Below are 25,085 nucleotides of genomic sequence, written 5' to 3' on the forward strand. Positions count from 1 at the left end.
AATACATGAGGAAAAAAATCAACACTTTTTTATTTGTCTCATATTGTGTAAAACCGCACTTATACGTTGGTTAGGTCGGCTATAAGAATAACGTATAGATGCGAAACGTAAGAGCCGAAAGGTAAACAGCTCTCAAATTGGCAACCAATTAATAAAACACATGTACTTTACAAAGGAAGCGAATGGGGCTTAGATAAAAGGGCAAAAATCGGCCAATCGCGAGGAACGTGCTGCTCAAGGGAGTACATTTTGAAAAAATACTCAATTTTAGAACCGTGTCTCGATTCGGTCTCGCCAAAATTCTGATTGTAGAAAATATCGATTGAATTATACCGGGCAGACGCTCGCTGTCCAATTCGCTATCACTCGTTGGACAACAACAACAAAAACAACCTTCGTTTTAGTAAACCGGACAAACTCTTGCTGAATTCTTGCTTTTTTATCATCAAAGTTTGAATGTGTTCCATGATAAAACCCCAGACTGTGTTTAAGAAAACACGCTACCGTTCTGATTCAAACTTAGAACAGTCTCAAACTTCGAACGCTTCAGAATAAAATGCTCGTTTGTATCGATAATATGATAAAATATTTTGCTTATTGTATACCCCCATGTTCGTTACAATGTCCTCTATCCGGTGAGGTATGACAGTGAACTGTAGGACTCTTAATAAGAAATCAGCAGGCGCTGGAAAAAAGTGAGAACTCAGATTTTCACTTGGTTCGCTTATTCTTAGCGTTTCGCGCAAAAGTAGTTGTTTTTTGCTTGCATTATTTTACCAATTTTAGAACGTTTACCTTCCCACTTCGGGATTATTAGATAAGTGCAAGTTATTTACGTACTAAAGCATAGTTAAAATAGAATATTTCATGCATTATTTCAAAGATATTAGATAAATTAAAGTGTTCGAAGTTTGCATCACGTTTTGAGGACTGATTCAAACTTCGAACAGCAACAAATAATGTAAGGTTTTTCCGGGTTTTCCTTAGGGAAAATGAATTGTCTGCATTGTAAAGTTGTACAAAGTCAACTTGCTTTAGATGTGGTACATGGAGTTCAAAAATATTAGTATTTGACTTCAGAAATATGGATTGAAACCAATTATTGTGTGAAAATTTTAAATCACACTTTTAGGTGGATTTAAAAGGACAGTGTTTACAAAAAGGATATAATTTCACTCATTTAAGTTGAGTGACACTAAAAACATTAATACTTATCAAAGTAATACAAGTGTTCGATGTCTAAGACTAAAATAATCGAGCTTCGAATGTCGACCATGAAAGTGTTCGAAGTTTGAATCAAAACCGAACTGTAATTTTTTAGTGTTTTTCACTGTAAAATAACATTTCATTCTCATTTTTTAAATTTTCCCGCGATAATAAATAAATTGTCATGCTATTGAACCATTGGTGGGGGTAGAATAAAGATGTTTTCGAACCTTTTACTTTGAAGAAAGTTTCAGCATAGCTTAAGTGTTCGAAGTTTGAATCAGAACGGTACATCACCTCTGTGTGATTCAAATATCATCCCACACCTAATTCGGAAAGGTTTTAGCTACGCTTCTCGTCAGAAACTCCGAACGAAGCAAATATAGGTAGGTACTCAACAGGATATGCGTTTTCGCGCTTTAATTGAGTATGCGCTACTTTGGCAGCTTCTGATAATCAATTACAGTTTGATTAAATCATAGGCTGTCCTTATCATCACGTGCCAAATCACACGTTTACTCCATCAATCTCAAACGGTTGACGTTTGTTTCAAAAATTTCTTTTAAAATCAAATGTTTTGCCTTTCTACTATATAAATATATAGTATAAAGGTATAGAAATCACTTGGAAAACCGGAAATGGAAAGAAGGTCCTGCGGGCCGAATGTTATATACCATTCGACTCAGTTTCGAAAACTGAGCATTTTCTGTGTGTGTGTATGTATGTGTGTGTGTGTGTGTGTGTGTATGTGTGTGTGTGTGTGTGTGTGTATGTGACGCTTTTAATCTCACTCACTTTTCTCGGAGATGGCTGGACCGATTTTAATGTTCTTAGTGTCAAATGAAAGGTCTAGGTGTCCCATTGGTCGCTATTGAATTTCATACTGATCAGACTTTTAGTTCAAAAGTTATGTATAAAAATACGAAAAATATGGGACTTCATTATCTCATAGGTCTCTTAACCGATTTGAACAAAATTGATTGCATATGAAAGAGGAGCCTTGCAAACCCTTAACTTCCAAATTTCATGACGATTGGACTTGTAGTTTGAAAGTTACATAAAGAAATGTGAAAAAATTATATTTAAAATATATTTATGTAACATATAAGCATCAATTCAATGAAAAACATCACGCATTTTATTATTATTTGAAAATTACTGCTGAGATCTATCAAACGAAACCGAGTTATTTAAAATCGGACGGTTCATTCAAAAGTTGTTCAATCTTTAGCACTTAAGCACCGTATATTAAACCGTTAAAACGTTTGAAATCAAAACATATCAATCAAATGTTGATTGTATTCAATGTGTGTGATGTATGTGATGTATGTGTGTATGTATGTATGTATGTATGTATGTATGTATGTATGTATGTATGTATGTATGTATGTATGTATGTATGTATGTATGTATGTATGTATGTATGTATGTATGTATGTATGTATGTATGTATGTATGTATGTATGTATGTATGTATGTATGTATGTATGTATGTATGTATGTATGTATGTATGTATGTATGTATGTATGTATGTATGTATGTATGTATGTATGTATGTATGTATGTATGTATGTATGTATGTATGTATGTATGTATGTATGTATGTATGTGATGACAATTTGCAATGAAATTCAAGAAAAGTGAGAAACATGTCAATTGTCTGAAGTTTTTGAAGCCTCTTAGTGGAATACGAACTCTGAAATTAAAGAAAAGAAAAAACTTTTACCGACTAAATTCCACTATTTAATATTTATTCGCGACAGATACGTATACGCTTTGAAATAAGACACTGATGAAGCCTGCACGTCGTAGGTGAACTACGTATCTGTTGCAAATAAATATTAAATAGTGGGATTCAATCGAAAAGTTTTTTCTTTTCTTTGATTTCAATTGTCATTTTCTTCACTTGCTGTTACTCACAATTGTACAAGAAAAGCAAAAAGCGAAGAAAAGCAGTTTATTTAAGTTGTAGGTATAGTGGTGTATAGAATCAAAAATACTAGTGAGTTGATTTTTCCAAATAAATTTGTACAAATTCCAAACAAATTCTGCGCATCAATAGATGCTCTTTTCAATCAATAGATACTAGAGCTTAGAAATGTTATATGAAAAATAGGAAGTAAACGTTGCACGGTAGAAATTTTGTAAGATTTGTTTTCGTTAGTGATATTTTAAAGGACAGATGTCTTATGTCATGTATCATGTTTTAATAAATAAATCAAAAAAAGACAAGCACTGGGTATCATGTCGATCGTATTTCCCATTCTCAAGCATGTTGATGGCGCAGCTTTGGCACTATTTTTCGACCTCATCTTGTTTTCCTAACCCTCTAACATCGTAAAAACGATGCGATCAAGCTAATGACTATCTTTTCATGAAAGTACATTCAAAAGAAGCTTAAGTTTTGATTTTCATGCAAAAATAATTATCTGAAGGAGCGCTAGCTAAGAAATAGTTCCATTTCTCGTTTTCATATCTAATGCTCTATTCAGTAATTTTTTTCTAATTCAGATATATTGCAAAATTGAAGCCAAGCAAACCAATAGTTAAATTTTGAGATCAATCATTTTGTTGTAGATATCCTTTTTCTTCAAAAGCGAAATATAATAATAATTTTTCTGAACTTTTGTTTTCCAAAGATGCTAACTTTTGAATGCATGGTATTAATATCAAAATATCAAAAAAATCTGCTATGAACAAATACTTCATATTGTCAATTCAAAACAAGTTTCGTATGTGACTCTGAAGCCCGAAAATTAAGGCCGTCTGTAGACCCGTTAGAGGGTTAATTTCTAATTTTCTATACATATTCATTCAAGTCTGTAAAAATTATCTTTTGTGTTTACATTATTTTTCTATAAATATTATAAAACTAAATAAGGTGTTCATCAAGTAACATAAATGACGCTTACATGTATTTACGCACCCAAGGAAAGAAAATATAATTATTCTACACAATACGTTGTGAATTTTACTGGCAAATGAGGATTTTGAGGAATACGGAACGGATATTTAAAAATATAGTCTAATATAACATCTATACATCTACAATTAAGTTCCTGAGAAATTAAATAATGATTATTGTGGCAGTAGAAAGGCTAGGTCACGCCGCTAGGTGGATTAATTCGGGTTTTTATTCAAGCGCAGGACTTGTTGAAATCAGTATCGCATTATGTGGCAGCCCATCAAATTGCCTATTTCACCCACCCACCCACTGACTTAAATCATTGTTACCTTCACAACGCGTGTTGGAGTCTAGATTTTTTTTCAACACCTTCCTTAGCTCTAGCGTTACAGTCAGACACAAGAAAACTATATATATATATATATATATATATAAAGTAATAATAATAATAATAGAAGGAAGACCCGGTGCAAGAGCGACCTTCCAGTCAACGGGCTCAGCCCGTACACCGAACGCGAAACCGAAGAAGCAGCAACAGACACCACCAAGGCAATGCTGCACCTGCTAATGTTGCTACGGCTGACCGACGTCAGTCGCTCACCTTGGCAGGCCGCCAACGACAGCGGATCATGTGGACGAGGAAGATGAACATGTATGTGATCCGCTGCTACTACGTTTGCACAAGGTTGGAGACGGATATGTCCGGCAGGCCTAGAATGCTGGACATGTTCAATGAGCGGTTCCCTCGATTTGCCAACCAGCTTGACCGGAATAAGCTGTACACCCGACGACGAGCAATATTGACAAACAACATGCTCACTACCGCCGAGTTAGACAGCATGTAGGAGTTCTGTTGGGCACGATGCAGCACGGCGGGAATCGACTGCATCCAAAAACATGTCAGTGGAGGAACCACCATTGCATGCTCCAGAACTAACAATGGACCAACAACGACAACAATTACTCGACGAACTAGCTTTCGAAATGAACGCAGCGGTTACACAATTTCGGGGAACAGACCCCTTATCCCGACACCGGATACCAAAGCTGCAATATTCCTTCCGGCTAACGAATGCAGTAAGAATCCTTAACGAGGATGTTTTGCCACTGTATACTGGAACCGCTGAGAAACTTGAGGAACTGCAATGTATAGTGTATTCCGCAGCTGTAGCCGTTGTGAGAACTATGGGAGTACGGACCTTCCCCCCAGGTAATGGTGAGGCCCATGTACGCCCCCAAACACGAAAACCCGCATGGATGCTACGACTAGAATCTAGGATAGCATCGTTGAGGGTGAAGATAGGTCGGTTAACACAATACAAGAGTGGAAACCTATCAGGAAGGCTGGTTCGTCAGGTGAAAGAAATCGTCAAGCCCGCAGAGCTCCTAAATCTCAGTGAACTCAACATCACTGAGATCCTCGACACCCATGTACAAAGGTTAAGTGCTCTTGCTAAACGGATGCGACGTTATGTTGACTGTTCAAAGCGGAATCAACAAAACCGGATGTTCAACACTAACGAAAGGGAGATCTATAACCACATCAGCAATATCAAAACCGATTACAGCGAGGGACTCCCAGAACTTGGCGAAATTACACAGCTTTGGGCCAATATATGGGAGAACCCCGCTCAACACAACAATATTGCGATGTGGTTGGTAGAAGAGGAAGAAGGCAGTGGTGAAATTGAAAGCATGGCCTCTGTAGCAGTGACCGCCGAGGATATCCATGAGGCTACACGGTATACCAGGAATTGGGCCGCACCAGGACCAGATTTCGTGCACAATTTTTGGTATAAAAAGTTCTCTGCAATCCATGGGCGGATGGCGGAATGCTTCAACACGGTACTAAGAAACCCCCAGGAGCTGCCAGAATTCATCACTAAAGGGGTAACCTATCTTCTACCCAAAGATCGGAACACGACTAATCCCGCCAATAACAGGCCAATAACATGTCTTTCAAGCCTGTACAAGGTGCTCTCGTCGGTAATCACCCAAAAGGTGCAGTACCATTGCGATGCAAATGGAGTGATGACTGAAGAACAAAAAGGATGCCGTAAAAACACACAAGACTGTAAAGACCAAGTCATCATCGATGCAGTCATTGTGGGACAGGCAAGCCGAAATAGGCGAAACCTCAGTATGGCGTACATCGACTGCAAGAAGGCATACGATTCAGTACCCCACTCGTACCTAATTAAGGTACTAGAATTGTATAAAATAGACGGTGGCATCATCAGGTTAATGAAGCACGCAATGGGAATGTGGAACACTTCACTCCACACTACCGACGGGATAGAGGTGTTACGATCCAGAACTCTCAGCATAAAAAGGGGGATTTTCCAAGGCGATACATTCAGTCCGCTATGGTTTTGCCTTGCGATAAACCCCCTCAGCAAAGCACTTAACCGAAGCAGCTATGGCTACCAATTGAAAAGTGGGACAACGAGTACAAAAATTACCCACACCTTCTATATGGACGATCTGAAGCTGTTTGCGAAAACTATGGAGAAGCTGCGTCATTTGTTGCAGCTGGTGACAACGTTCAACAACGATATTCGGATGGAGCTTGGCGTCGACAAATGTCGTCTCGTAAATATCCATCGGGGTAAAGTAATGGACGCTGAAAGTTTCCGCATCAACGAAAGGGAGGAAATTCGAAGTATGATTGAAGGTGAGTCGTACAAATACCTGGGATTCCTGCAACCAATGTTGCAAATTCTCATCACGATGAAGGCTCATCACCTGCTCGTCAGCGATTTGAATTTTATCAACTGGCAACTCGATCGTATCCTGATTGCTCGCGATGAATCGCCGACGCAAAAACTGATGAGCAAAATATGAATGGATTACGCTCGCAAATACTCGCTCGGTATCTCTGTTTCACACTCATCGCTAATCATCGTTACTTGCTGTCATCCAACCAAGAATGTATTTTGCGATGAAACGTAAACAAGCATATTTTTTGGCAAATTATAAAAAAAAATATTGCTCGTTCAAAAATAAAATGATATTCATACCACATATAATAATTAGTAACTTGCCAAACGTCAACATATACTTGCGACGCCATACACAACCAGTAACTTCAAGCGGCACACGGACAAACAAAATGGTTTCAAGATTTAGTTTCAATGAAATGCAAACCTGGTGCAATATTATTATTATTATTTGGTGGCTCGAAGGTTCGAAGCTATGAAAAATAATACATCTTCTTGTGTGACTAACGATGAAGGTTGATAATAAAAATATCGTCGGCCACTGTTCAAAATTCGATCCTGCCAACAAGTCTGAAAAATCGCTTGTAATCGCGCGCAACGTATTTTGGACCCCCTCAGCAGCTGTATATAATTTGGACACTTACAGCAAAATCAAATGCAAGTGTCGAAATAATGTACAGCTGCTGATGGGGTCCAAAATAAGTTGGTTACCCTATATTGTAAACATTTGCAAGCGTTCCTGGTGCTTGTCATTATCACGAAAAATAGATTTATGCTGCACTTAACGTGAATGTAGAAACATTATGAATAACATGTTAAAATAATTTTATGAGATTAAAAGTCTTCTGGGTGTAGAATAACGTTGATGTTTTGAAGCGCATTTATGTATTCTGTCGCAAAAATGTATATTCCAAGTACCTCAGGTGCTAATAGTCGAACTAAAAAACTAACATAAGTGTTAGGTACAAGTTTTTTTACGGTATAATTCAATATCCGATAGCGCTTTTGCCTGTTTTCCAAAATTGATAAATCATAGCTACTCATCGCGATGAGTAAAATGCGAGGTATTCGTTTTTGATTAACATCACTAGCGATCAAACCATTGCATGAAAAAGAATGAGTGGTAATTCGCTTTTCTCTCACTCTCGTTAAATAATTCTCAGCTAGAAAAGCATTGCCAGAGAATTTGACGTTATGGAATCACCTTTGAGTGTGTTTCGAACCGAATCAGTACTTTTATCGATGAATAGCAACATTGCCTGCAACTGAAAGGTATTTACCACACGACTATCAGGAAAGAACTGCAGGAACGGTTCCTATATCGTGTCAACCGTATTTTGAAATCACTCCTCTCTGCCGGCAACAAAGTAAAGGCGATAAACACGCTTGCCGTGCCTTTGGTGACATACAGCTTCGGGGTGGTTAAATGGACCAAAACGGATTTGGAAGCGATTGAATGTACCTTGCGAGTATCGGTAACCAAGGACCGTTCGCACCACCCAAGATCGGCAGTCGAAAGAATCACCTTACCACGCATGGAAGGAGGAAGAGGTGTCACTGACATCCAAGCGCTATGCGTATCCCAGATCGAGCAGTTGCGGAGATATTTCATAGATAGTCAGACTCGTCATGTTGTCTACCGCACTATCTGTGAAGCAGACCACGGATTCAGCGCCCTGCATCTGGCACAGGAGCATTACCAGCTGAACTGCGACCTAAAAACCGTACCAGAAAAGGTCGAAACGTGGAAAGCAAAGGAACTACATGGGACGCACCCCCATCAATTAGAGCAAGGAGCAAGCGCATATAGACAAAGTGGCATCGAATGCGTGGTTGATGCGAGGTGATATCTTTTCGGAGACGGAAGGCTTCATGGTAGCCATTCAGGATCGGGTTATTACGACGAAGAACTACCGCAGGTACATATTGCACGAAGATATAGAAGACCGTTGTCGAAAGTGCAATTCAGTAGGGGAAACGATCGAGCATGTGATTGCAGGCTGTCCAGCCTTAGCCGAAACGGCTTACCTAGGACGCCACAATGCAGTTGCCAAGATTATGCACCAGCAACTCGCCTTGAAGCACAACTTGGTAAACTGTTACGTACCCTACTATAAGTACCTGCCTAGCCCGGTTCTGGAAAATAGCTGCATAAAGTTGTACTGGGATCGTGAGATTATTACGGACGTCCTTATACGTGCCAATCGTCCTGACGTTGTGATCTACGACAAAAGGAGGAAGCACATTACCCTCATAGACATCGCTGTACCGCTGGATCGCAATGTCCAGTCAACATTCTCGGCCAAAACAACGAAATACCACGACTTGACCGAGGAGTTAAAGCAGATGTGGCACCTTGAGGGCGTACGTATAGTTCCGGTGGTCATCTCAGCCACCGGAGTAGTGCCCTGTAACCTACAACGTTCCCTGGAAGAGCTAGAGCTCCAAAAAAAATTGGACAATATCTAAAAAGCGGTGGTTCTTGAAACCTGTAATATTACGAGGAGGTTCCTGAATCACCACAATTAAACACAACTGGAGCAGACGTAACAAAAAAAATGTGAATGAGAACCACAGAGCCTAACCCCTCTCGCCATAAAGAAGCCCGAGGGTAGGTGAAAGTTTCCAGCATTTTTGCTGAGAAGTGCCAAAACTCTATAATAATAATAATAATAATAATAATAATAATAACAGACATTCTGGGATGAGAAAATAAATTAATGCAGTAGGCATTAATGGCACCGCAAAATGGTCAAAATAAATAAAACTTCATAGGGGACATGTGTATAATGCAGCACAAGTGGGCAATACGCCCCAGTTCGTTTATTTCCAAACTAGCACAAATTAAAATGCAGAACTAATGAGAAACCTTAAAACTCGAGGAAAATAGCCTACAGTTGTCACTGGCTGTCAACCCAAAAGAAAAATAAATTTGATTTTTAAAAGCTTCCGATGTATTTTTTTGCGTCGTTTCCGCAAGCTTTTTTTTTATTACAATCTGTAAATATCCTGTTATAGCGATTCGATTGCGTAAAGTGAAACTCTAAAGCATTATCTCAGGCGAAAAACCGGTGAGAAACGCTTAGTTTGCTTAATTTTTTAATATTTTTCCCGCCATGTCGTATGCGGCCAATATGCCCCACTTGCGACGGTACAATATGCCCCATTGCAGATGAGGCTTTAAATACAGATAAACAGATATAAGTGAAATCCTATTGCCACTATTAGCCTCAGTTAGTATTGTAGAATAAAAGTGCTAGGAATAATTTATCAACCACGTCTAAATACCAGGTAAATTGCAGATTACTTAACAAAAAGCGGGGCAAATTTGCCCTACATACAGTATAATATGCCCCATGCCGAAAAGAAAAGCTATCCCAGGAGACCGACATGAGTTTTAATTTATATGAAAATACTACATTTTGACAACATCTAAAAAAGTTTAGCTTTCTATAAAATAGAGTAGGCATATAAATTGCACAAATACTTAAAACACAACGTGGAGCGTAATATACTTCAGCTGAGGCATATTGTCCGCACAGACGAGAAACCCAAATTTTAGAAGCCTTTTTGCCTTTCTACTATATAAATATATAGTATAAAGGTATAGAAATCACTTGGAAAACCGGAAATAGAAAGAAGGTCCTGCGGGCCGAATGTTATATACCATTCGACTCAGTTTCGAGAGCATTTTCTGTGTGTGTGCGTTTGTATGTAACGCTTTCAATCTCACTCACTTTTCTCGGAGATGGCTGGACCGATTTTAATATTCTTAATGTCAAATGAAAGGTCTAGGTGTCCCATTGGTCGCTATTGAATTTCATGCAATTAAGCACTGTATATTAAACCGTTAAAACGTGTGAAATCAAAACATATCAATCAAATGTTGATGTATGTATGTATGTATGTATGTATGTATGTATGTATGTATGTATGTATGTATGTATGTATGTATGTATGTATGTATGTATGTATGTATGTATGTATGTATGTATGTATGTATGTATGTATGTATGTATGTATGTATGTATGTATGTATGTATGTATGTATGTATGTATGTATGTATGTATGTATGTATGTATGTATGTATGTATGTATGTATGTATGTATGTATGTATGTATGTATGTATGTATGTATGTATGTATGTATGTATGTATGTATGTATGTATGTATGTATGTATGTATGTATGTATGTATGTATGTATGTATGTATGTATGTATGTATGTATGTATGTATGTATGTATGTATGTATGTATGTATGTATGTATGTATGTATGTATGTATGTATGTATGTATGTATGTATGTATGTATGTATGTATGTATGTATGTATGTATGTATGTATGTATGTATGTATGTATGTATGTATGTACGTATGTATGTATGTACGTATGTATGTATGTACGTATGTATGTATGTACGTATGTATGTATGTACGTATGTATGTATGTACGTATGTATGTATGTACGTATGTATGTATGTACGTATGTATGTATGTACGTATGTATGTATGTATGTACGTATGTATGTATGTATGTACGTATGTATGTATGTACGTATGTATGTATGTATGTATGTACGTATGTATGTATGTATGTATGTATGTATGTATGTATGTATGTATGTATGTATGTATGTACGTATGTATGTATGTATGTATGTATGTATGTATGTATGTATGTATGTATGTACGTATGTATGTATGTATGTATGTATGTATGTATGTATGTATGTATGTATGTGTATGTGATGACAATTTGCAATGAAATTCAAGAAAAGTGAGAAACAAGTCAAAAGTCTGAAGTTTTTGAAGCCACTTTGGGGAATACGAACTCTGAAATCAAAGATAAGAAAAAAACTTTTACCGGTTAAAGTCCACTACAGTGGACCCCCGTTCGTTTGAACGATTCCTCATGCAAACTAACGGGGTTCGTTTTTAATTTGAACAACTAGCAACCCTAAATATGCTGAAACTTATATGAACTGGCCGCCCTGCTCTTTGATATTGTTTTGGTGGTTTGATTTAGTCTCCTTTAGTTGGTAGTTGCAAGCAGCGAATATGCTATTCTCCGATCGGATTTCTATCGCAATTGTTGGGAAACGAAATGTAAAACTGATTAAACTAGGATTAAACACGCTGGATCAGTACAAACAAATCGTGTTTATGTGCATTGTCTGCGAAGGCAAATGATGCCATATTGAGAATGACATTTGAACCATTTTTAATTTGCACATCGTGCAAACCAGCGGGGTTCAAATTAAAAAGTGTTCAGATTAAAAACGGTCAAACGAACGGGGGTCCACGGTATTTAATATTTATTCGCGACAGATACGTATACGCTTTGAAACAAGACACTGATGCAGCCTGCACGTCATAGGCGAACTACGTATCTGTCGCAAATAAATATTAAATAGTGGGATTCAATCGAAAAGTTTTTTTTCTTTTCTTTGATTTCAGATTTCAATTGTCATTTTCTTCACTTGCTGTTACTCACAATTGTACAAGGAAAGCAAAAAGCGAAGAAAAGCAGTTAATTTAAGTATATAAATATAGTGGTGTATAGGATCAAAATACTAGTGAGTTGATTTTTCCAAATAAATTTATACAAATTTCATACAAATTTTGCGCATTAATAGATGCTCTTTTTAATCCATAGATACTAGAGCTTAGAAATATTATATGAAAAATAGGAAGTAAACGTTGCACGGTAGTAATTTTGTAAGATTTGTTTTCGTTAGTGACATTTTAAAGGACAGATGTCTTATGTCATGTATCATGTTTTAATAAATAAATGAAAAATGACAAGCACTGGAAATCATATTGATCATATTTCTCATACTCAAGCATGTTTATAGCGCAGTTTTTGCACTATTTTTCGATCTCATCTTGTTTTCCTAACCCTCTAACATTGTAAAAACGATGTGATCAAGTTAATGACTATCTTTTCATGAAAGTACATTCAAAAGAAGCTTAAGTTTTGATTTTCATGCAAAAATAATTATCTGAAGGAGCGCCAGCTAAGAAAAGGTTCAATTTCTCTATTTCATATCTAATGCTCTATTCAGTTATTTATTCTAATTCAGATATATTGCAAAATTGAAGCCAAGCAAAATTAATCATTTTGTTGTAGATATCCTTTTTGAAGTAGGACTACTTCTTTGATTTCTATATTGGGGTGCACTTCAGAAAAGCGGAAAGGGAACATGTAACGAAAAGTGGTTATGGTTTGCACGCTTATAACTCAGTCATCCGTCAACCGATTCTAGAGATATTGGTATCAATCGATTGGAAATTTTTCAAAAAATCCATTTCTACATAGTTTATTACATGTTTCCCTAACAGACATGTAATAATTAAGAAAATATTAGACGAACATTCATTAATTCAATATTTTCATTTTTTTCCCTCCCCACGTCAATGCTTCCCAAGCACAGATGACAGAAATATATACGAGATGAGCTATGGTTTAAGCTTCCTTTGATTGTATTTAGTTTACGCCTTGTAATAGAATCCGTTCGAAAATTGTTAGGCTTTAGCTGTTGCTGCTTGCTGCTTCTCCGGAATAAGGCATCGAAGACTTCCAAATTCACTGAGCGAGACGCCAACAAACCGAAGAAGCCATCGACTCGTCCGCCAGCGAACGATATGGTTTTCGCTGCTATCAATGCCCTGAATAATCAACGGATCTTCGCTGCAAGCCGTCTTCAAGTAAATCGCCGCCAGCCACAATTGTGACGTTTCAAGCTTGGTCACATTCGTGAAAATGGTTTTGAAATTAGGTAGCTGTCGAAAAGGTCGAAAAGCTGGTCCAAACAAAGAGAGCAGGCGCTTCCGATTCGTTCAAGGTTGATAAAACGGACGATAACAAATTAAATTTGCTAACTGCTGTAAAGGCGGCTCCGATTAAAGCTGTACTACTGGAGTAAATATGCGGCTGCCCCCGAACAAAAATCTACTAAGCCAATGGAATCCACAGCAAAGGCACCGAAAGCCGCCAAAAGAAGTCGTTCCAGCGGAGAAGGTGGCACGAAAAAAGCTGCTGCCCAGATGTAAATTTCCTTGATTTGCATTACTAGTATCTGGTAGAAAACAATCAGTTCTTTTAAGAACTACTGAATAAGTGTACGAAGCAGTTAAATTGATTTTTCTCACATTTTTCCTCAATTTAAAATGAACATGACAAATTGGAAGTTTATCAAGTATGAACGTACGAGCCCGCCAGTAATGTTTAAACTATATTACATGGCAAAATCCTCTGAAAAGCAAACTGCGCCACTTCGTAATTCGAGACGAAGCGTTTAGTGAGAAAATCGAATTGCATCTTCATGTATATATTTGGCCCTAAAAAGGGCTAATTGTTGGATAGTTACAGAAACCTGACCAGATACATTTACTATGAGTATTTGTACTTTGGTGACTGTTTCGGTACGTTCCGAGACGGCGCGCGCATGGCAAACTCACCCGGCAGCCAGCCACACTCACTATAACTTGATATTATGCTTGACTGAGCCGTAGTCAAAAAACGAAAGAAAATAGCGTAGCTCTCCTAGCGGCGTGGCTTCTTCTTCTTCCTATCGCTTTTTGCGGCCTTTCCACTGGTTGTCGGTGCCATGACATGAAGACGATGCTTGATCTACAGAAACTGGAAGCTTCAAAAAACGTACAAAGTCACGCCTTATTTTCTTCTCTGCCATTCCCTTTTCTACGTGGATCGGCCTTTGTTACAAATTGCTGCCGTTTGCTCTGATATATAACCAACGGTAATCCGAGGAACCACATCATTTTCGCATGGGCATCGGTACCGAGAATAACGATCCAAAGCCAAAAAAAAGTCGTTCCAAGGAGAATGCGGTCCGAAAAAAGCTGCTGCCAAGCAGTAAATTTCTTCGATTTGTATTATTAATATCTGGTAGAAAACAATCAGTTCTTTTAAGAACTACTGAATAAGTATATGAAGCAGTTGAATTGATTTTTCTCATGAATGATATTCCTCATTTAAAAATGCACATGACAAGTTGGCAGTTTATTTATCCAAGCTTTAACACGTACAGTAATTGGATGTTTAAACGGCATTACGACAAATATTGCGAACTCATGTTAAAAGCATCAGGTTATTGTAACAAATGAACAAACAGATGCAAGCATTCACAGTTTCATTTTGTTTTAATAAGTTGCCTTCTTTCCAGCAACTTTCCCACAACAGATCCATTATGGAGTCGAAAAGACCATTATAGTTTAGCCAAATTATTAAATATAAAAGTTCCACACCAATTTCCAACAGTTTCAATAAAAGCGCTCGTTAATGAGCAGAAAAAGTTATTGAATAATTGTCCTGTACTATAACATACTTACTGAATACAACTGATCATATACCTACCTACATATGCAAAATTATGCCATTTCGTGATTCTTTCTGGAAAGCATGAAACGGAAAAGCCACATTACCTGGCAAAATTCTTTGAAAAGAAAACTGCGCCACTTCGTAATTCGAGGCAAAGCGTTTAGTGAGAAAATCGAATTGCATCTTCATTTATATATTAGGCCCTAAAAAGGGCTAATTGTATAGTTACAGAAGCCTGACAAGACACATTTACTATAGGCCGGTATACTTTGGTACCTTCCGAGACGGCGCGCTTGGCAAACTCACCCGGCACAACCACACACAACTGAGTGCACGTCTGCCATGCCCGTTGCCGTGCCATCCCTGTCGGCATTAAATGAAAGAAAATAGCGTTGCTCTCCTAGTGGCGTGGCTTCTTCTTCTTTTTCCTATCGCGCTTTGCGGCCTTTCCACTGGTTTTCGGTGGCATGAAGACGATGCTTCATATTAGGTTGCTCTGCAGAAACTGGTAGCTCTTCATTAAGGAATCACCGGACACCGGTTTTGTTCAAACAATGTACGGTTTCGTTGTACGTTGTACCGCCTTTCTTTCGTGTCTATGATTCTCTACCCTACGTTGATCCGCCTTTGTTACAACTTGCTGCCGTTTGTTCTGGTATATAATCAGAAGTAAGCCGGCGAACGGCATCATTTTCGCATTGGCATCGGTACGGTGCCGAACAGACAGCAGAGAGTTGCGATTGTATCTCCCTCACTGGACTCGGCAAGGACAAACTAGTAAAACGCAGCGCAGCGGCAGCAGCAGCAGCGGATCAGCGGATGCCGGAGCATCGATCTATTATCAGCTATATTAGAACCAAATAGTTGCGGGGAGCGGAAGAGCTTGAATCAATGGAAAATGCTCTGTCCGGTAACCATTGTCACCTGGGAGGTGTTGTTTCAAACATTCAAGCCATTCTGCTGGCCGGATTTTCAACCACATAATTTACCACAACCCGTCCTTTTTAGGACGAACGAATTTGTTAATGAAGAGATGAAAATTTTCTGGTCCAAGCAAAGAACTGGCGCTTCCGGTTCGTTCGCCTACCAAACTTGCTAGCGAGAAGCAAGATTACTATGTCAATGAAGACCAGAGCAAAGGCATCGAAAACTCCAAAGCCAAAAGAAGTTCTAACGGAGAACGCGGTCCGAAAAAAGCTGCTTCCAAGCAGTAAATTTCTTCGATTCGTATTATTAACAGCTGGTTGAAAACAATCAGTTCTTTTAAGAACTACTGAATAAGCAGTTGAATTGATTTTGCGAACGGCATCATTTTCGCGTTGTTTGGGTTACGATTTAGTGAGTGAGAGTTACGATTTTGTCTCCCTGTCCGGACGCGACAAAGGTGGTAAAACTCGGCAGCAGCCGATTATTGTTTGGTGTGGTGTGGAAATTACGCCGACCGTGTTGGATTCGAAACATCGATCTATTATTGTCAATTGAAAGGAAAATTGTCCAATCAATAAGTGCGCAATCGCTCATAAAAGTGCTATTTTAGCTTAAATCGTATCGGTCTCTTCGGCGCACTTATTGCTTGGAAGATAACGAAAAAGTGCGCCGAAGATATCGGAATGCAAAATAGCACTTTTATGAGCGATATCGCACTTTGGATGGTACAATTTTACTTGCAATTGACAATAAGCTGCTATAATAGAATATTAAATAAGCTAGAAAACCCAAATTTTGGTCGCGGAAGCAGAACGGCTTAAATTGGTGGGAAATGCTCTGTCCGGTGTTACGATTGAAAGACGAATTGCTCTACATTCGTAGTCCTACTTCAAGCCTGCGCCCGTGCCACTAGGCATGGACCCTTATACTTTTCTTCAAAAGCGAAGTATAATAATAATTTTTCTGAACACTTGTTTTTCAAAGATGCTAACTTTTGAACGCATGGTATTAATATCAAAATATCAAAAAAATCTACCCTTTGGGTTAAAACCATTCAAAAAAAATATCAAAAAATCTGCTATGAACACATATTTCATATTGTCAGTTCAAAACAAGTTTCGTATGTGGTTCTGAAACCCGAAAGTTAAGGCCGACTGATTATAAAACTAAATAAGGTGTTCATCAAATAACATAAATGACGTTTACAAGTATTTACGCACCCAAGGAAAGAAAATATAATTATTCTACGCAATACGTTGTGAATTTTACTGGCAAATAAGGATTTTGAGGATTACGGAACGGATATTTAAAAATATAGTCAAGTTAATTATAGATGTTCCTGAGAAATTAAATAATGATTATTGTGGCAGTAGAAAGACTAGGTCACGCCGCTAGGTGGATTAATTCGGGTTTTTAAATAATTCCTAGCATTGCTATTCTACAATATTAAAAGAAATAAACAGTTGCAATTGATTTTAAACTCAAAAATTAACATATATTCGTAATTGTAACGTTAATCTTGGGAAGCCCGTTTGAAATACAGTGGTAACCCGATTTTGTCACTCCCCGATTTTGTCACCCCCGATTTTGTCACGTTTTTGACCCGATTTTGTCACCCCCGATTTTGTCACGTTTTTTACCCGATTTTGTCACGCTTTTGATTTATCAAAAGCTTAGTATGTCAAATGTGTTAAAACACTGTGAAAAGAATTGTGTTCAACAAGTTGATTATCGTGGAGTTTCCACAAAAGTTGTTTCTTATCTCCACAACTATAATAGCTAGAAGGTTACTTTCTTTGGCAAAGTTCTTTATAATAATCTTCTCAAAAGTTTTGTAGAACATTGTTTTGCTCTATCTCTTACTGCTTGAAAAATAAATATTCTGTCTTACTTTTAGGGGGGTTAATCAAAGAATCGTTCATACCATAAGAAAGAGCTTCTTACGCTGTGAAATTTCTCTGAACATAGTTAACCAGTATAATCAACCATTTTGGCGCAATTAAAAAACGCGTGTTTTCATACCTTTGGGAGTGCTGTGAAAAGGTGACAAATGTCCACAGAGAGGTAGAAGGAAAAATCCTAAAAGTGATCAGAATGAAGTATATGTAGTTCGTTCTAAGTTATCTGCAAAAAAATAAAAAATTGAAAAAATACCCGATTTAGTCACTGCCCCGTTTTTGTCACCCCTAAATTCATCATGGGGGTGACAAAATCGGGTCATTACTGTATATCCATTTATTCTTAAGGGGGGCACATTATATTACATTACCTTACTGGTATTTTATGCTTCCCGCCCTAGTTGCCAAGCTTTTTGTATTAACGTCCAGTAATTTACCACATTTGTGTAGTTAATGAACGTATGAACGAAAACAGTTCTTTTCGATAGTTAAAATTACAACGCTCTCGAATGTTTTGGTCCTGAGTTTGAATTTTTTAATAGTGAAAAATTTAGCACTACCGAATGTTTTGTTCCTAAGTTACGCAAAGGGCTGACGGTTGACATGACGTCATATTTCAGTAATCAAATTTGCGTAAATATTTGTAAGCGAATTTAAAGAAACATAGGGTAGACGCTCCATTAGTCGCGCAGCTAGGCACAATGTAATTCCTTATTTCTAAATCTTTGCTTCAATAGGACACCATACGAACCGTCGCTTTTCAATAGATGGCGCTTTTCTAGTGATAGTAAAATCAAAATTTCTTACTTATCTATGTTTACCTACCTGAAAAACAATCACTAGTCATATTTTATTTGTGGTACAGTTATACTTAACTTTCATGACTTCTGTCTAATTTGGATACAAAAAAAACAAACATTTCCTATACCTCTCCATAGCATCTTACTACCAGTCACAAATAAAACGGTATAGTATACATTTTATTCCAATAACACGTATATTCGTTATGAGTCAGGTAATACAGTAGCCATTCATGTGCATAACAAAATATAAAATATGCGACAACAAAAAACGTTTTCTAGGAATCGCCACAAGATTTTAACCGGAAAGCATTCAGATTCACAACATGCACGAGGCATTACGACTAAACTGAGGGACTCCTATGTCATCAAAAAATTTTGACATAAATCCACCATAACGCCCGCGGGTCGCAATTTGGCCGTCACTGGATTAGGGTAACGGAGATGTTTTGAACCGCTTTAGGAGTTCATTGTTCAATTTCTTGGCAATTTTGAATAATCTACAACACGCTCAACATTACTTACTTACTTACTTACTTACTTAGGTGGCTTGCCGTCCTAAGACAAAGCCTGTTGAACAAAATTTCTCCATGTAACTCGGTTGAGGGCTACCGCTCTCCAATTCCTCGGACACCGATTACTCTCCGTCAGATCTCGCTCCACCTGGTCTAACCATCTTGCTCGCTGCGCTCCTGGTCGTCTTGTTCCTACCGGATTTGAGGCGAACACCATCTTTGCAGGGTAGTTGTCCGGCATTCTTGCAACATGCCCTGCCCATCGCATCCGTCCAGCTTTAGCTACCTTCTGGATACTGGGTTCGCCATAGAGCTGTGCGAGTTCATGGTTCATCCTCCGCCTCCATACTCCGTTCTCCTGTACGCCGCCGAAGATCGTTCTTAGCACTCGTCGTTCGAAAACTCCGAGCACCCGCAGGTCCTCCTCGAGCATTGTCCATGTTTTATGCCCGTAGAGAACAACCGGTCTAATAAGCGTCTTGTACAGGGTGCACTTTGTACGGGGACTCAGTCTGCTCGACCGCAATTGCTTGTGGAGCCCATAGTAAGCACGACTTCCGCTGATAATACGCCTCCGAATCTCACGGCTGGTATTATTGTCCGCCATTACCAGTGAGCCAAGGTAGACAAATTCATCGACTACCTCAAACTCATCGCCGTCGATCAATATACTACTGCCCAAGCGGTGTCGTTCGGCCTCGGTTCCGCTGGCCAGCATGTACTTTGTTTTAGACGTATTTACCTTTAACCCAATCTTTTCTGCTTCGCGCTTTAGTCTGGTGTACTGTTCAGCCACCGCCACAGATGTTCTGCCGATAATATCCATGTCAACGGCAAAGCAGACGAATTGACTAGATTTGTTGAATATCGTGCCCCGCGTGTTGATATCCGCTCGGTTCATAACACCTTGTAGCGCTATGTTGAACAGCAGGCATGAAAGACCATCACCTTGACGAAGCCCTCTGTGTGATTCGAATGGACTTGACAATCCACCCGAAATCCGAACACAGCACTGTGTACCATCCATCGTAGATTTAATCAGTTTGATGAGCTTTTCCCCCTATTCAGTATGTTCGCGTTCCTATCCGCGAGCTACTAATCGGCATCTGATGCGTAATCGGCATAGATGCGTGAAATGCCATCTGTCTAAATTGTTTATCGGGGCATACACTCACCGCACCGTTCGGCAAACGGTATTCGTCGTCTCTTTTATTCTCTAGTATGGGAAACTGCGAGTTTGACGTCTAACTCGCTGTTCATAAGGATGGTGGGAGAACAAAAGAGGTAAACATAGCAGTAAGCACGGTCCGACTCAGAACAGTGTTGTCAAAGCAAATAACATTGAAACACATCGTTGCTTCATTAAATCACTGAGAAAATCTTCGAAAATTATCTTCGAAAATTATCTTTTCTGTTGTTTTTAATAAAGAAAAATTAATTATGAACATATATTTCTCTTGAAAGTATTGAACCACGTTTTCACCATTGGAGGTTTCAGTTAGTTTCAAACCTATAATTCTTATTTCCAGAACCGAAACAGTGTCTTGGCAACACGATAGTTTATCAGTTTTGCTGCAGCTGCTGCTACTGGTGAACAGGTTCCGTCAATTCAGAATTTGTTTTCAGTTTTGTTATAAAATAATAAAACTTTCGGCTAGTGACAAAGCCTTAGATAATAGAAAAAAAGAGGGTGAATAATATGGTATGTGACAATTGAGTGCTTGACTTTTAGAGTAGTTGTAATCAGTGCTGAAAAATGTGATGGATTCGTTAGTAGCGAGGTGGCGATTGCCGTCAGCAGATGAGAAATGTACGTTTTTGGACAACAATTTTTAATTCATCAAATTTCTTGTCGGAAACCCAGTAAATTGTGTTTGTGTGAATCAAATGTATGGTTAAGTGATTTGTGAAGATGATCCTATCAAAAGATTTTGAAAATATGAATAAAAAAGTGCATTTTCGGCTCATTTATTTTCAACTGATTAAAATAGGTGACACTGCTTAACTCGTTCCTTACCCTACAAAAGAATGTATATTCAAATAACATTTGAAAGGAAATAAGTGTACGATGTATATTTTTCATTCATTTTCTCGTTTCAATTCAATATCCCATTGGGCTAATTTTCGACCCCTTGTTTTAGTTTTCGACCCTTGCGTGTTCTAATATTCGACCCAAGTACAAAGTAATGTATTTTCAAAGTCGAGGGTTGTTTAAATTGATAAATTTAATGCAAAAAAATAACTGCAGCATTTTTGTAATATCACGTTGGTATTATATTTTTTTTTAAATAAACCGTAAACCTTTTTTGTAGACTATTTCAATTACCCTTCTCCTTTGAATGAATAGATGCAAAATATTTGAAATGCAATCCCGGAAAACGCCTGAAATCATACAATTACTTTCGGGTCTGGTTACTTTCCACTTCCATGGCTTTTGAACGAGATTGAAAAATGAAACAAGCGTCTTTGAAAGCATACAGCAGGCTTTTTCGACAGGTCGAAATCTAGAACACAAACAGTTTCGCGTTTCAATTTTCGTACTTTTTAAACGTCTTTAATTACATCATAAAAAACAAATATGCACTGCAACAAAAGAAAATTAGACAGAAATATTGCCTTTTCATTGTATAATAACATATTGCATGAATTCAGTGTCCTAATATACACAATTTATCGAAATACTTGAGGATTTTATTGATAACGGGAATACAATTTATCGAAGTTTTGATTTCGTATCTGTTTTCACTAGACGAAAAGAAAACACTCGAACTCCAGTCCCAGTTTAAAAAACTTGATTATTTGGACGTACAGACGCAAATTTTGGTAGGTTATTGCAAAATTTCTAGCAAAAAAACAACCTTGATAATATTCTAAATAATAGCTTTTCTCTACTTTTTTCTTAGGAATCCATTTGAGAAATGTTTCAACAGTGCCAGTGGTGCGAAAACTAGCACAGGGTCGAAAACTAGATCCCTTACCCTATGTTTTCCCACACAAAAGTTCATTGTAGAGCGCGGGATATTGTTGCGGCGACACGCACTGCAAATTCCTACTTTTATCTCGTGTAAACACTTGCTTATATTTGCCTCTGTACAGGCCTTCTGCTGCGAAGGTTTTTTTCAATTTTGCCATCTAGAATTAAAAAGAACAATTTCATATATAGGATTAGTTGTTTTTTATTAACAAGTGTATAAAAAACTTAAAGAAATTAAAGAAAATATTTCGCCATACCTCAAGTTGCTTTTTTAACATTTTATAGCGCTTGTTCGAGCATAAAAATTTGTTTTTACTGGGTTTTGTTGATGTAAAATAATTGATTGAATACTAAAAATGTATACACACTAGTTATAACAAATCTTTAAAGTTGGCCCCAATTATCGATTTCCTATTGATATTAGACCGCTTAGTTGGTTACGAGGTACGATGCTGGTCTTAATAAGGCAGACGTTGTATGTTCGAATCTCGGCTACTGTGTTACCTGACTCATAACGCACCCCTATTTCCGAAATTCTAAAATCTCCCATGCTTTTATTTTTGGAGTAAACATGTAATTTCTTATGATATATAGTTGATATTTGTATGCTCTATTCGAATTTATGATCAATTAAACGAAAAACCACAAAGTTTGTGAGTTTCGAGAACCTCCCCCGTGTATAACGTATATTCGTTATGAGTTAGGTAACACAGTAAGCGGTGCTGCTAGATAGAGTCAGTAGGATTGTTGCATTAGCCCCGTAACTGTCCTGTACTCTAATAGCCGGCTGTGAAGTCTGTCGATAAAGAAGGGTCAAGTCTTAGAAAGGACGTTTTAAACCCAAGGCATATAATATTGTACCGATGCAGTGACGACTCCGAAACTGCTTGGATTTATTTTAAATTTACTACCTCAAAACAAAACAATTTACTGAAAGCAAAGACCCTAAAACACTTTGGAGTAGTCAATCTTGGTATAACTTTCATATTAACTATACGGATAGGTTTTCAAATTTGTGTGATAAAATGCACAAAATATTATCAGGTGGGCCAAAATATATAGGTGGTCCAAAATACCTCTGTTACCTTATATTGTACCAATAGTTGCTCCAAGCAGCACCATTTATTGCATGAAGGGTTACGAGACTATAATTGAAACATTCAAATATGGTAGAAATTCGCATTGGTTTACCTTTATTGAACTGTTATGTGACTCAAAAAGCGCAAGAGGTGGAGCCTATGAGCAAACAATAGTTACACAGATGTTTCATGGAACATCAATGCGCGTTATCGAAACACAAGCAGCTATTGGCGACTACGACACTAAAAGAGATTTTAAGCCTGTTCGCTCTCACACGAAATCCTATGTCGCGTTGTCATAACTTGCCTGAAAAGAAAAACAAAAATACTTCCTTCCCTTTTTACTCGCACAAAAACCAAACAATTATGAACAACTTGTAATCGCGAATTTTGTTTAGCGGGAAACAAATTTGCTCTCTGATCTCCAAGACAAAAAGTATTTGCATTAATATCTTTAATGCGAAACAAAACTTTAGTTTTTGGGCCTTATAATAGCCTGATTTGGGCCTGATCTTCGTGCCATTCAAAATTTATCGTGCCAAATATAATTTTGCTTCGTATTATTTCATGCGCCATATGAAATTTGTTTATTTATTAATTTTCAAATTTGAATAATTAAACCAGCCAACTTAAGATTTCGTTTACGATGGAAAAATGCGCTCTAAAATCAAACTAAATACTGTAATTATTCGTTATTTTAGTAAATGCAATGCGATCTTCATATTTTCATGTAATTATATTGTTAAAATAAAAATATTTCTTCGTTGAGTAACATTTTTTCATATAAAATATGGCGGAATGGGATGTTACATTTATTGTTTTTATTTGTTTACTTTTAATTTAAAAATATGCTCGAATCAACATGATGCAACATCATGTGACATTATTGTTTACCAATGGCATTATAATAACACTATGTTACGATGAAGTTTCATGTTACTAGATATACACTAATATATTAGTGACAGCCAGTATAAGTATTGGATAACCTGAATCCAACGTATTAATAACATAAAGTTGCTTATTTGTTATGTACTTCAATACTGTGACCGGCGAAGTTCTTCGCAATTTAAATAAGATTTAGGGTATGTTGCTGCTTCGTCGGAATTGCCTATTCCCGTCATATCCAACACAAATTATTAAATAATATCAGCATTTATATGACACACAATTCAAAACTAGATATTTCCTAGATATATTGTAGTTTGGTGTCTATCATACGCGATCAAGCAAAGTGAGCTGAGATCTATTTAAATGCTTTTTATCATTAAAGAAGTCCTACCAGCCAAATTTCCTACGTTTTTTGTGCGACGAAAAAGAAAATGTTGACTTATCGTTTTAATTTCCGTCATTCATAAATGAAAATAACTCATGCAAGGCATTGTCGTTATTCTACAGCCAGGAAAACTTGCCTGACCTTCAGAAATTTTGCAGAATAACATTTGTCATGCCGTCCTACACAAATACATGCGCGTTAGCTCCGTAAACATTGTTGTGATTTTTAGTTCGGATGATGAAAAATTTGGATGGACGGATTTTTAAACGGTAAATTTATCCGTCGGATGAAATAGAGGTCCAGAACCAGTCACGTAGCTAGCGGGGGGGGGGGGGGCTGGGGACCTTGCCCCCCCCTAAATATTTTGGCTTAAATTTAAAAAAAATCAATACAGAATAACAATACACCAAGCTAAAACTGTAGCACAAGTATATTTTTA

General features: G+C 37.6%; 1 protein-coding gene across 3 annotated transcripts in view; it reads left to right on the forward strand.

The window, feature by feature from the left end:
- The window catches only part of LOC128733593 (scavenger receptor class B member 1), a 193,904-nt gene that overhangs the window by 125,282 nt on the left and 43,537 nt on the right, over positions 1-25,085 (forward strand). The gene's annotated exons all lie outside the window — the stretch shown is intronic.

This window comes from Sabethes cyaneus, chromosome 2 (assembly GCF_943734655.1).
Source record: "Sabethes cyaneus chromosome 2, idSabCyanKW18_F2, whole genome shotgun sequence".
Classification (NCBI taxonomy): Eukaryota; Metazoa; Arthropoda; class Insecta; order Diptera; family Culicidae; genus Sabethes; species Sabethes cyaneus.